General features: G+C 33.2%; 1 non-coding gene across 1 annotated transcript; it reads right to left on the minus strand.

Annotated features, from left to right (window-relative positions):
• Positions 1-12,730: 12,730 nt before the first annotated feature.
• TRNAE-CUC lies at positions 12,731-12,803 on the minus strand. Its single transcript has one exon. It is a non-coding gene; the product is annotated as a tRNA-Glu (tRNA).
• Positions 12,804-12,808: the final 5 nt, after the last annotated feature.

Raw genomic sequence — 12,808 nt, forward strand, 5'->3', positions numbered from 1 at the left:
AGACCCTCATTGGTAGATTGTACGAGTAAGTTTTTCAAGAAGCGTGGAAACTATATACAGTTGGACTCGTCACGACCACTCAAGATACAAAGAGAAGAAAAGCTACAAAGGTCTTAACTATACTCTCAAAGTTGGAGAATTCTCTTATTAGGAGATTCCTAGATGGAAGAAGCTATATATATAAAAATGAGGATATAACCGATGTAGATTTTCATAGTTGGTGCCAACAATATAATCTCCAGGATCAGTTAAATTGAAGAGTTCTAAGTATCATTCGATGATATCTTTAACATAGCGACTGGACGATTAGTCGCAAGTGGGTATGAAAAGAAAGCAGTTGCTCAAAAGTGGTGATGGACTTTAGTCAACCATCTCGTGACATGACACCACATCAGTAATTCATCAAGGCTTATAGACAATTTAGAAACAAACTCATACAGTAAAAGAGTTTGTCGTCAATCCATGTTTAAAAATACAAATAGGTAAATTAAAGATCTTAAAAGAATATATCAAGCTTGAAAGAGAACAATCATCTTAGACATATGATCATTCCGAAGGCCATAATTTTGCAGGACTTGGGATAGAGTATGGTAGTAGGAATTCATAGAATCATAATATTGCTTTCATCCCAAATGAATCAAGGGGAAACTGTAACCAATCAGGGGTGTACGAAAAAAATATGAGGGTAAGTTAACTTTATTTAAATGGATCACTACTTGATATAAAATATAAAGAAAATTGTGCTGACGCCTTATAGACATGAGTAATTCAAGGTCTGAATCAAACGAGGAGGTATTATAAATGCACCAAGTCAAGATGATACCCGTAAAAAAAAAGTATTCGGGCTAAGGTGCGAATAGTAGATCACAAATTATTTAGGGAGGGACCAAATAACGCCTTCACCCCGAAGAAAAATTATGTGTGCCGGATAACAATGAGCTTAGAAACAAAATCATGAGTAAGGCACACTATAACCCTCACACCACCCACCTTGGAAATAAAAAGATATAACAATGACATGAAAAAGAAGTCTGGTGAGATGGTACGAAAAGGAACATCTCTACATTCTTAGAAAAGGTGTAACAAAGGACTTTTTGGCATGTTTGCCCAAACTGAATTTAAGAATTAGTATTATGTGGGTAATCATTGACCAACACATCAAATGGAGATCCAGGATCACATCGAGAATTTTAAAAGGCTTTCAAAAAGAACTGGACACTAAACTAAATTTGAGCACGATATTTTACCAAGTAACAGACGAGCAATAGGAAATAAACTTCAATAGCTTGGAGAATATGCTAAGAGTAGTCGTGCAATAGGAAATAAACTTCACCATAATGTCTTTGCTGCGCACTTGATCTTTAATTAATTTCATCCCCATATGTGATTGCTTAGCTTAATAAACTCGTGTGTCACTCGAGTTAGCCTTCACTAGAGTAATTTAAAATAATACTCATAGGCATACTCAAACTTACGATTAAAGCTATTAGGAATATATTCCTAAATTAAACACATATTCAGAGGATGACTTACTCGATCACTGATTAGTCATAAAACTAAGACAGTGTAACCCCAAGGACATTGCATGAATGACCGGTAATCTAGAATATAGTTACTAGTCTTTCTCAAGCACTAGGGTATATTCATTACCTCAATCAAAATCATTTGCCATGGTTAATATGATATATACTTGCAATGCATAAGCACAACTAATATCAAACTTAGTACACATTATAGCATATATGAGACATCTATCTCCAACACTAGTCTCATTTTTCTTGATCTCACTAAGTGTCAAGCGACACTCGACTAGAGACAAGACAATTCCATCTTGAAAGGTAAAACCTTTGCATGGAAATTCTAATGCTTAAATGTTCCAAGCAATGTGTAGATATAGGATTCCTAAGAGAATCTCAACATTCTTTCTAGCAATCTTAAAAAGGACTTAGATGCTAAGAATGTAATTAGTTTCTCTTAAATCATTTATCTTAAATTGGGTAGACAACCAGTTTCCTACGTCAGATGCCAATCTTAGTTGTTTGCAACTTTTGTAGATTTCATCATCGTAGAGTACCAATAATACCATATGTAATGCACTTTCAACTTCCTTGTGCTTACAGCACTGTTAAGGACACAAGTCAAATTCCAAATATTTGACAATTTTGATAAAACACATATACTCTGATTTAGATGCTTGCCTAAGACCACGAAGGTCTATATAAGCTTCCAATCATGCGTTTCTTGCCCATAATTAAATATCCCATTAGAATGTTCTAGTAGATGATTTCCTCAAGACTTCTATTTGTAGAAGGCTGTCTTGACAATCATAATGCATATATTCTAATTTATGTAAGTTCTAATAGACAATATGATCTAATAAATCCTGGCACAACGATAGCGAGAAGATAATTCTCTTTGGGCATAACCCATTGTCATTGTCTAGCCATTTGAGATCCACATTTACACTTGCAAAGATACTTACTCCCACTGACTGACACAGCCTGTAGATAGTATTGCAAGTCTTGTAAAACATGTTGTCTATCTTAGATTGTAATATGGAATCTATCACATGTTCAAAGATGATTATCCAAATTAACCAATACCACATTGTAGTTAAAGGGATTATGTTCAAGTTAATCTAAGACCGAGTCTTACGACACTCTTAGACCCAAGAACTTGTTGTGTTCCAGTGGAACGCTCCCACTATGATATGGTTCTTACAATCTTAGGTACTGAAGTTGATTTTATTAGTGTAAAAGTTTCTAATGGTATGACTTCTTGGTAATGTGGAAAATCCGATATCTCTCTCTTTATTTTGAGAGTTATCACGCTGTTAGGCTTGTAGTTCATCTCTTGATCTTCATACAAGAATTATATCTTTGAAGATTACAGAACTTATAACCTTACATCATTTTGGACAAACCTTAAAACATGCCTCAGTACTCAACTCCAATTTCTTGGACACTTTTCCAACACGTGTTGGAACAACATTACACCTTGAGATGTGCTAGACTAGAGACGCTCTAGTCCACAACTCGTGTTTTGTAGAAGGTACTGATGTTGGTAGTTTCTTTAATGTTTATCCCACCAATGATAAGATTTTAATGAGTACAACTCATCTCATAATCAAACTTGTCTTAGAAAGACTTTGATTCCTTCTTACATAACTATCACATTCATTAGATGAATTCTTGGATTCGTTAGTGGAGATTAGACTCCCACTACTGATCATAACCCTTTGCTCGTCTCCTTATGGTGTAAACCATTGAGACTTGCTAGTCTTTCTATGTTGCACTTCTATAAGTATTCTGAATCTCTTGAAAAATCAAATGATTCTAACTCATAGTGCATCAAATAGACTTTCCCAACTCACAAGCTATTTAACGAAATGTTAAAATCTTGATAGTCTAGATCAGTTCGAACAATTTCTAAGTATTTTCTTGGCCTTATGGCTAAGAGCCATAAATACTTTATCATTCAATGATTAAGAAGTTGATGTGTTGTTGAATACTCAACCTTGTCGCACTTATATTATTTTAATACTATGATGCCTTAAGCATCAACCATAAAACAACAGTTGAGCATTAATAGCTCCCACTGCAACAAAAACCTAACTGGATCAAGATCTCTTACTTAGAAGTTGCATTGTCATGTAAGTCATTGTCCTTATATGAAATAGGTCAATCCAACTCACAAAGCATCTTTTCTCGCTTTAAACAAACTTCGATGACAACCCAGGCTCTCCCATTTCCATATCTAGTCTTTTTGTTCAAATGAACTAGGACTTAAGAAAAAAATAGCCTTTATGAATTCGTCATCTATCATGTTACTTTCCTCTAATAGTAACACAACGACTATTATTCTGAAGATTTTCTACTTTTCAGTTAAACCTTCTTATAGTCATTTCTTGTTACTTTAGGCGATGACTTGTGTCAGAAACTATTTGAGTGATCAAAAGATCCTCAAAACATTCGGTCACTCTAGGATATTCCAATCGAATCATCTTGACAGATTCTATTGATATCCATCTTTCATCGTCATTAACCAAGACTTGTCGAGCTACTTAAAGAAAAATAGCTTGACCTTATTCCTCAAAGAACTTGTCAAGTACATGCATAATGCATTCTCGAACATTCTTCATGGATTTATGTTGAGGAAATGGAGGACATGAATCATTGAGTATAAACTCCAAGCTTTCAGCGATGAGAATTTTATCCATTTTCGTTTCCGGTCTACATAATTTAGGCATTCGAGTTTTTTTTCTTTAAGGATCGCAGACAAATATTAAATGACATAATGAAGATTTGGCAAAGAAACTTATTATCACATACTCATGTTCAATACATAATCACAAATAACCACAAAACAATTATGCATGTATCTTACAACTGCAAAATTAATAAATTGTATCCTCCTCTGGAGGTTAATACGCATTAAAATTTTGACAATTTTACTGGTCACAACACCGACGCATTAAATTGTATCCTCCTTTGGAGGTTAATACGCCTAATGTTGCCTAAGCACGACCATTAGATTTAGCATTACAGAATTTTATTTCTACAACACACTCCCATGACAATGTTCATGTGCTGATAACAAAACCAAGTTATCTCATAAATTCTGATTGAACCCTGAAACTCGCAGTTTCTTAGGATTATTGTCCCTACTTTGCAGGTGGCAATAATATTGGGAACCACTTTCTAGTTCATTCTATTTATTATGTGAGAAGTCCGCCCTTATGAACTTACTGTTTTCGTAGGATTATTGTCCCTACTTTGTAGGTGGCAATAATATTGGAAAATCAGCTTCACAAAATTTGGCAGTCCAACCGATGGAGACCGTATACAACGCACTTGTTGTAATCATCACTTAGATATTTTGTATGGTTTTTGCATAATTATCACATAAGCAGATAAAACAGATAATCCACTTAAAATAGATAAACACCAAATAAACAGATAAATCCATTTAATGCATGACATTTAAACACACATGATAATTAACGACAATTATTTAATCTAGTCAATGGAGAATCAATTAAATAATTAAGTTTTATATTGGATCATAATTATCCAATTACTGATAGGATTTATCAAGATAGAGTTAACTATCTAAATCCATTTAGGATTATTCAAGATTTTATTTCGATAAAATCAAATCCTACCATTCAAGATAACGTTGATCTAGGATTATCATTATTTAAAACGTATTAGGATATTACTAGATAGAAACATTTCCATCATAATCCTTAACATAAATAAAATCCAATCAATCAAGATTTATACAAATCTTAATTCTATTTAGAATAGACATCATGAATATATCAAACATTACTTAGGATTTCTTAGACAAACAAATTTATCTAAATCCAATTAAATAAGGATTTTCTTATATATCATTAACATCCTAATCTATCTAGGACATACATCCAAAAGATAAGGATAACTTGGATTAATACTTATTTTAATCCATCTAAGATTTGTCTTAATAGAATTAAATCTATTCAAATCCATAGGATAAAATAAATTAATATAAATATTAATCCTAATTCATCTAGGATTTATTCTTGGAGTAAATCCATACAAATCCATAGAATTGGATAATATTATATTATAATTATTCAAATCTATCCAAGATTTATCTAGGAACAAATCCATATAAATCTATAAGATAAGAATAAAATATTATATCATTCCTATCCAAATCCATCTAGAATTTATCTATGAATAAATTCATATAAATTCTTAGAATAAGAATAAAGTATAATATTATCATTATCTAAATCCAACTAGGATTTGTCTAGGATAAATTCATATTAATCCATAGAATATAGATAAAAATTAGATTGTCATTATCCAAATTTAACTAGGATTCATCTATGAATTAAATCCATACAAATCCATAAAATAAGGATAAGATCTATAATTAATCGATGATTTAATACAAAATCAAATCTTATATAATATATAAAATCCACAAAAGATATATTCAAATCTTATTTCCAAATGAATCTTGCATAATTTCCAAAAATTGAATCCAAGGATTTGGAAATCCTAATCAAATTTGGAAAGCGAAGTCGTGAGACGAGACAAAATGACATCACGCATAGGGAAACCCTAATCTTGCGTCGTCGTACTCCCACTGAACCGCAGCCGCTGCTGGGCTCCCACTCGTCTCGCGAGCTCGCCGAGCCTGACGTCTCCGACGCTGCTGCGTCGTCCTTGCCACGGCTGCTGGCTCTGCCTCGGTGTAGTCGCTGCATCAGCGACGTTCTCACCGCAACAAGCCCAGCTGAATTCTCGACCATGAACAGCCATCAAAGACAGCCGCCGCCATCGTGAATTCCGGCAGCCCGTGCCTCGCCGGCACTGCTGCACGAAGACACCTAGCCTCCACGTTGCTGTCCGTCTGCTCGTGAGGACGCACCTGCCGCTGCTGCAAGTGTGACAACGTCGCTGCTGCCGCTGCGTCGTTCTCGTCACGGCTGCTGCGTCATCGCCCCCGAGCCGGACCACCGCTGCTGCCCGTCCAACAGCGCCGCTGCTCTTGCCTGCAGCCGCTGCTGGTGCAGCTGAATGATCATCGCGGTAATACGAATCACGCACGTTTAAAGGTTTTGCAAGATGAATTCCATGCAATAATTACTTAAATGTAATGATTGCACATTCAAATTAATTAAAGTGCATGAATATAATGATTACTGTTGCACGTAATCATCTCACAAGACAAACATGTATTGCTATGAATTGTTCTGGAGAATTAAATCTCCTAATTCATTGAATTTGGGCATATCACAAGTTCGTGCAGTATTCGACTTCCTCGTACTTACGGTATGTTGATTTAATTGAAAATTAACAACAGCCACGCCACGAAGAAAAACATGCATTCAAATCTATCCTCTCCACCGACCACCGACCTACCATCCATTCTTAATAATACTACTGCTCCCTCCGTTTCATAGTAATGGAGACGTTTCTTTTCGATACAGAGATTAAGAAAAATTGTGTTAAGTGAGTTAAGTAAATGGAGAGTAAAGTGCAAAATGAAAAAGGTAGAGAGATGAAGAGAGAATAAAATAAGAGAGAGTAAAGTAGGTGTGGAATAATGTTTTGACTTTTACTAAAAAGGGAAATGACTCTATTACTATGTAACGTACCAAAATGGCAAAATAACTCTATTACTATGGAATGGAAGGAGTACAATTTTTTACTATTTCCTCTAAAGCAACCAAAACAACGAATATTCATAATTTATCATTGCTTTTACCTTTGCATAAATTTTCATCATACACGATGTAAGCAGATGATATTTTCAATATCAGTTTTATTACTTACTGGTGGTTGTCTACAGATTTTACATATACTCACATCACATAAATTTTGTTTTGTATAAAACGATGTAGTAGATTGACGTCTATATTACAATGATAGCCAATTCAATTATTTGTTATTGTTGAAAATTGACTACGGTAGTACTCCCTCCGTTCCAAGGAAGATGACCTTTTTTTTGGACGACATGAGAATTTATACAATTTTGTTTTGTGTATGAAGTGGAGGGAGTAAAATAAAAGAGAAAGATTAAAGTAGAGATAAATGTGTTTCCATTTTTAGTAATTAATCATATTGGGTGAGACAAACCAAAGAGGAAAGTGAATCATCTTTAATGAGACGGAGAGAGTACAGTATTGTTCATAATAAAACAGTTAAAGTTCACACATACTTCTGAGAAAAACATTTAGTTCATTTTAAATCACATACTTCAAAGAAAAACATTTAGTTCATTTTAAAATCATAAGACGATATCTTTCTTATCTATAATTAGACACTACTACCTTTATGCAGGCAGTATCTATATATATAAGACATCTTTTGAAATTTGAATTATGAATTATAAGAACCATAAAACAATTTGGAGAATGAGCAAATGCTATCTTACTGAGAAAAAAAAGAGAAAAATAAGAAAGAGAAAATGATCAGGAATATACACTTGTCCCAAAGAAAAGGAAAAAAAAATCAGAAGTCAAGAAATGAAGAAAGAAAAAACTGACCAAGAGTCTATGTCTGGTCCCGAAAAAAGAAAAGAAAAAGAGATAGAGATAGAGAACAAGAAAAAAAGAAAGAAAGAAAAAAAGAAAGAAAGAAAAAAAGGGAGATTGCAAATAAGCACAAAATATCCAGGGATCATAATAACCAGTTGGCTGAACGAAGAAGAGAAGACTTTAAGCCTGATCGAGAAGTTGTCCTGCTAATGGTCCTGATCATTATGTCTCCCCCGTTTTCCACAATAAGAATAATTTTGAACATAGAGCTCCTAGGACCTAACATGTACATCATAACCCCATAACCCCATTACAACCCGAATAAAGACCTTTAGGATTTACTTTGTGAGATCTAAGCTCGAAGCATATGTGGTTTAGCAATAATGAGAGAACAGTCCTAACATTTCTGGTGAGGAATGAGTGGCTGAGTGAACCCAACTTTTGGCTAATAAGAGTGGCGATCTTGACAAGCGAATAAACTAGCCGGGTGAGGTGGAGGGTGGAAGAAATTCGAAGTTGTTTACAGCTAGATTGATTCAACCCAAGGGGGAGGATTGGTTGAAAATATAGCCTGTGTAATGTGTTTATGAGTTTTTCTTTTGTCCGTTTTGTTATTTTTTGTTTTCTATGAATCAATTAAGTGTTTTTAGAGTCTTTTTTATTTTGATTGTTCTTAGATTGTTTTGTCCGTATTTTTAGATTGTTTACACTTAAAAAGCATAAAAAACATGTAAAGATTTGATTTTGATTTTGAAAGATGTTGACAATGTAAAATAAACGATTAACTATTGAAGGGTTTCTCAAACGGAAAAGCATGTCACTCCAAGTTGCTCATTAGACTTGAATCATTCTACACTTACATCAAAAGCACATATTTTGGTATGAATTAATCAACCTAATCGCGTGCATTGAACATGTTTGCGACATATAGTTCACAGTAAGCCGAACACTTGTTCCATGAACTAACTTTCAAAGATATTAAATTCCTGCAGAAGTGCGGGAATAAACATCTGGACAATTCAAATTCGACAACACATCAATTGATTAGTGTATCCAAGTCTACGTTAAAGAGACGATAAACAAGGATTAAACATCTATAACAATAGAGGCCTCTATAGTGATATAATCTAAAACTAAATACATCAATGATATCAAAACGTGAATTCAAAGGTGTAGATACATTCAAACAAGCCTAAATCACAGCTTGGTGCAACATAGAGGGTTTAGCCTAAACACACGGTAAATATCACAATGAAAACCATAAGAAGCATGCTCTCGTTGAGTGGAATTGAGATTTGGAGACGGATAGTCGGAATGTTAGCCGAAATTTCATCCTTCTCTTCTTCCTCCTCTCTTTCTTTCTTTTCCGCTCCTTTTCTCGTCCAATGATGTCTGAATATCCTCAAAAACTGCTCCAGAGAAAAACGCCCGACAGTTTCCGAGAAAAATGCCCGACCCGGGTGAAACGATGGCATCCCGGGCGTTTCTACTGGACCCGGTGAAGGAACTGGCAGCGGAAGCGCTCACATAAATCAATTACATAATAATTCTGATCTATTTAGCAAATTATTTAGACAAATTCTATTCGTGTAATTATCACATGTATCATGCTCATAACTCAAATAAAACATGCTTTAAATTAATTGAAACCTAAAACATGCTTTTCTACGGTTTAGCCATTATACCTTGATGATTCTCCAAAGAAAAGAAGATAGCTAGCGCCTTCTCCACGTGAAGATCTTTAGTACAAAACCACGGATCTTCTGTCTGGTTCCCGGATTGTAAACGATATCATGGTGGGCTGATCTCACCAGTGTACTATGACTTAAATAAAGAAGACGGAAATCCTTTCCCACGGAGGAGAGAAAATCTTCCTACTTCTAAGTAGAGAGGGGGACGAAAATTTTATAGAAAAAAAGTGTGTTTTCTGTCTCCTTTATTCTCCTATTTATAATAAGTCACATATTGTGCCCAAACAGGGATCTATGGAAGGCTTTGGATATGGGCTCCTCCAATTAGCTTTTTACTAATTAAATTAAACCTAATTTAATATAAGCTTATAATTGGAATATTACGAGCAGCCACTACAGAAGTAATATTGCACTCCCCATCCAAATCCGAAATTATAAGTACTTCGGGTTTCCATTACTTTATATTTATTTCCCGCGCTTAAGATAGAAACATCCATTAATTAATTATTGTCTGTTATGGACTTAATTAATTAATATCTTATTTATTCCAAGAGAGTCCTCAACAAGAAAATCTTATTTATTATTCATAGAGTAATTAAACTCCAACTAGCTAGGTTCCGAATAATAAAACCTTATTTCAAGCTTTTCTTGAGGATGTTATCAAACGAGACTCACCTCGCGCACGATTCAACATAATAGAAATCCTAGCACCGCTAGATATTAATCACCACTACCCAATATACCAGGCTTATTGGGTTGCGAAAAATCCGCACCATTTGGTAAGTCAAAGTAGTGCATAATCAATACCGTATGCTCAATGCTAACGTACATTGATTAAGAAATGATAATTTACAAGGCCTCGTCTTTCAGTAGATAGCATAAAGACTGTCTCGCTGTTAGATCCATTCAGTGCTATACCACACCAACGTCATCTTATTTCAGTAAGGCTTAGAAATAATCGGACTGACATTGCAACCTTTCACGATAGGTAGTCTAAGCCTATCTAGGTTGTGAAATTCTTCTTTTTCTTTGTTTAGAACTGACCGTGTTACCTTAAAGTGAACGACGCCCACAACCGGTCTACTAAAACAAAGACTTAGACTTTGTTAAGTTACTTATACATTTAAACATGTAATAAAACATCCATTAAATGTAAAACATAATAACATTATGACAAAAATAATATGTTTATTCCTTTGGAAAATAAATAAAAGTTTTAACAGTATTCAATCACTCGAAAGGTGTTTTCTAGTATACAAACTCTAACATTTTTTGCTTTTAATATATAGATTTATACATTGTTATTGGCATAAGTTCGTGTCCCCATCAAACAATTTTTCTGATTTAGCATTGAATTTAATGCATGTATTTATACTATTAGTATTATTTTTTGTTTAAAGTTCTTATATAGATGGAGGCAATCTGACTAGAAAAGATGACACCGACAAGGGGCGATGAAGTACTAGAGATTATGATTGGAAAAGGTGAGGCTATTGGAGATAGAGACAAGCGGATAAAAAAACGTTGGGATGGATACTGGAATAGAAGAGAAGATGGAGACATATTAATTCTTAATCAGGAATAAATTTTTTTATTAATTCTAATTCGTTGGTCATATTATTTACTAAGCAATATATTTTTATTTGGTTTTATATATAATGAATTTTTATTATATATTTTTATGCTTTTAGTTTCATATAATGATATTGTTTATCATTTCATAAAATTATTTTATTATATAAAATAAGTTGAGGAAAATAGAATGGATTGTGCAACGCACGGGAGGATACTAGTTAAAATAATTTGCATTACAATATTGTGGATCTTCCTATAATGAAAAATAAATTGACTTTTGGTCAACGTAAAGAGTATTTTGTTATTTGCCTCAATATATATTACTATGAGTTCATCATACCAAAGTGAGAAAATCCACATTCTCCAATGCATACATTCAAAATTGAACAAATAATTGTAGTGCATGTAGGCTTGAGCCATTTGATGATCATATAAAATAATTACCAAATAATATTCTTTATTAATTTCTCATAAAACATGTCTAGAGATGCAGGAACTATTATTGCATTGAATCATATTCTAATTATGATCAAGTTGATAATACGGTGTTTAAAACAATATTTTTATTGTATAGAAAAAATGGTTAGTTTAAATTCAATTTCAAAACAATAAATAAATATCTTGAACTAGAAAACATTTGGTAAAATAAGTTAATTAAATTAAACCAACAATAAGTTTAATTAATTAACGAATATTAAATGTATTAAACACGAACATATAATTGATCAAATGTACCCTGATTATTCGTAATTTTGAAAGTGATGTATGTTAAAAATATTAGGTTGAACTACAATTAAATTGTCCCTCAATATAATTTATTGTTAGCTCAACAGGTAAATCCGAGCTCAAGCCTCTTTATTCTCTTAACTTAATCTGATAATTATTATTCAAATGAAAAGGTAAATTATTTTATATGAAAATACCAAGTTTGAACCTAAAGAAAAAAGAAAATTGCTTCAAAAAAGCTAGAGGAAAAAGTGATGGTTTTCACACCGCTTAACCTCATTTAATTGTAATGTTTGAAACCTATTTTTTTCCATTAATTAGGTTATATTTCTGATTGATCTATGATCCTTTCCTATATGTCTTGTCATGTATTCATGAATTTTAGCAAGTAAGATTTAAATAGGAATTACATGTTCGAAAATTTTCTACAAGTGGGTGGATGGACTTCTCTTCAAAACTTACATTTAGTAATATTAAGATAGAGAATTATATATTGACATTTTTAATTATTTGATATCATAGTTAAGCTTAACTTAAAGTCTAATATAAGACAAGGATCATATCCAATCTTACCAAAATTATAACTTTAACCATGTTTATATAACCCACTAATTTGTCAAGTTAAGCCATGTTATACAAATTTAAATAATTTCTATTTTATCAAACAACAACAAATAAAAATCATATTTATGACAAAAAATTCCGTTGCCGGGATTTGAACCCGGGTCTCTCGGGTGAGAGCCGAGTATCCTAACCAACTAGACTACAACGGATTTGT

The sequence above is a fragment of the Salvia hispanica genome, chromosome 1, assembly GCF_023119035.1.
Source record: "Salvia hispanica cultivar TCC Black 2014 chromosome 1, UniMelb_Shisp_WGS_1.0, whole genome shotgun sequence".
NCBI classification, from domain to species: domain Eukaryota; kingdom Viridiplantae; phylum Streptophyta; class Magnoliopsida; order Lamiales; family Lamiaceae; genus Salvia; species Salvia hispanica.